The sequence below is a fragment of the Orbicella faveolata genome, unplaced genomic scaffold (assembly GCF_042242905.1).
Source record: "Orbicella faveolata isolate gen_17 unplaced genomic scaffold, um_ofav_v1 contig_3, whole genome shotgun sequence".
In the NCBI taxonomy this organism is placed as follows: Eukaryota; Metazoa; Cnidaria; class Anthozoa; order Scleractinia; family Merulinidae; genus Orbicella; species Orbicella faveolata.
The window spans coordinates 14,230,346-14,232,351 of record NW_028301558.1 but is presented as its reverse complement, the minus strand read 5'-3'; the positions used below and the strand labels follow the sequence as shown (position 1 = coordinate 14,232,351).

At 40.2% G+C, this 2,006-nt stretch overlaps 1 long non-coding RNA gene across 1 annotated transcript; it reads right to left on the bottom strand.

The window, feature by feature from the left end:
• Positions 1-203: 203 nt before the first annotated feature.
• Positions 204-593, bottom strand: LOC149106527 (uncharacterized). The gene is made up of 2 exons (XR_016210043.1): positions 531-593; positions 204-353 (listed from the first exon to the last, which is right to left on the bottom strand). It is a non-coding gene; the product is annotated as an uncharacterized LOC149106527 (long non-coding RNA).
• Between the last annotated feature and the right edge of the window lie 1,413 nt (positions 594-2,006).

Below are 2,006 nucleotides of genomic sequence, written 5' to 3'. Positions count from 1 at the left end.
TTCCGTATGAAAAAATTAAACGAACAATCTGATCGACCTGCTTCAGATGGCTTTTTACCACTAAAGCGTTTGGGAATTCTGTCGCCGAAGAATCCTGACTTTTGTTGAACGTTTCAATTTCCATCTGTAATTGTAACAAGCATTATAAAAATCAAACAAACGTTGCATCAAATTCTGGGTAGTATAAAAACAACAACTAAACATCAGTTTGAAAATGTGTATTTTATTTGCTCGATAGATACTCCATGGCATTCATTCTTAAAACAATTTATCAACTGTACTTACACTGTTGTATTCTCAATGCATAGAGTTTGTATTGAGCTTGCACACTCATGATAGCGTCTGCACAGTGGCTGCAGAAACACAAACGAACAGACGAGGAATATTTTTACTCACATTTTCGTATCTCAGCGTAGTATTCTACACTACAATCACGAAAACTGTGAACGCTATAAACATTTCTATCAATATAACTGAAAATAAAGTCGATTGGAACAGTTATCGGGGCAAAACAAGTGCAAAATACTCACGTCTTCGATACGACGGCTAGTCGGGCGAAATGGCGTCCTCGACGAGATGAGGACGGCAGAGAGATCAGACGAGAGTTCTCGTGCGCATGCCCGGTTGAGTCAATTTACTTCCGGTAGCCGTCCTAGCTCGTCCCGTGCTGGTATCTTAAGGTGCCTATTGGTCACCGACAAAAAAAAAACGAGAAGATCTGTTAGATCTTATAACCGCGCTTTTAAAATTTAACTGTTTTCTTAGCACTACAGTCGCAACGGAGTGCACATTCTAAAGCAATCCTTGATGATTCGTTTGTTTCTCTAGACACCACATCACTTGATCAACACAACCTGTATTATTGCACCATCAGTCGTAGCCGTTGTGAAATCTCCGATGACGTAATAGTCTTAATCTGGAACTTTCTTCGGCATATGTATGGAATGAAGATACGAACGCTATTAACAACAGCTTTCTTTCTTAAAAGTCAAGATTAAATTTAATTGTGTTTTCCCCTAAGGAAAGGGCCAGCAAAGAAGTCTAACGAGTCACATAATTCAGGAATTGCGTTATCCACGGCTATCTTCAGTACGGTGGTTATTTCCCTACCAATGACGCAATCCTTGCATGTTGTGACATGTTCTTTGCTTGGCTTGCAAATATTTAACAGCCAAAGAATTTACTTCATTTGCCTAAAACCGCAAGAAATGCTTGCAAAATTGCAAATAAATTAATGACCGTCGCTTCTGCCGAAATAAACTTGCGAAGTAAACACGATCTTATTTGTCACGTAGCGAAAGTGAAAGCTGCAACGTCAACGCATTCCATGGCTGACGTGATACCTTTTTTAGCGTATTTATTATTCCCTTTGAATCCAACGCTTCGATAAAACGAAAAGAAAATATACAAAAAAGAAAACAATATCCCTAAAATTGTCCGTGTATTTGTTTTTACAGCTTCTGGCGGAAAAACATCACACGTTCCGTGACTCAAAATTTGGCCGAGAGGGAGCTTGGGTCTGGTCACCGACAAAAAAAAAAAAAAAAAAAAGCCCTGGTAAACCTAGAACCGCGCTCGGCCCATGGCCGCGCGGTTAATAGCTCTGAAATTCCCTAAGTTTTGGATCTGTAAAATGCTGACATTTCGGTTGGATCTAAACGAAGTGATAGTCTGAAAAAGGCGGGAAAATGTGTCGCGCGTAAACAGGCGTAAATAGGTCTAAATCTGAAAGCGCGCAAGCGAGCGAGCGAGAGAGAGAGAGAGTGATCAAGAGTTTTTATTCCAAAATATTACTGACTACAATAGCCTCTAAAGTCGCAAGATACGAAAGAATAGCCCTGCTGAAAATTGAACGTCTTGTGCAAGTCAAAAGGAGGACCATAGAGAAATCGGCGTTAAGCTTTCCCGCTTACTTGTTTACGCGCGCCCGGTGCTCCCACGACTGTTGATCAAGTTCACCAAAGTATAAAAGGACAAGACGCAAATGTAAATATCAAATTTAGGTT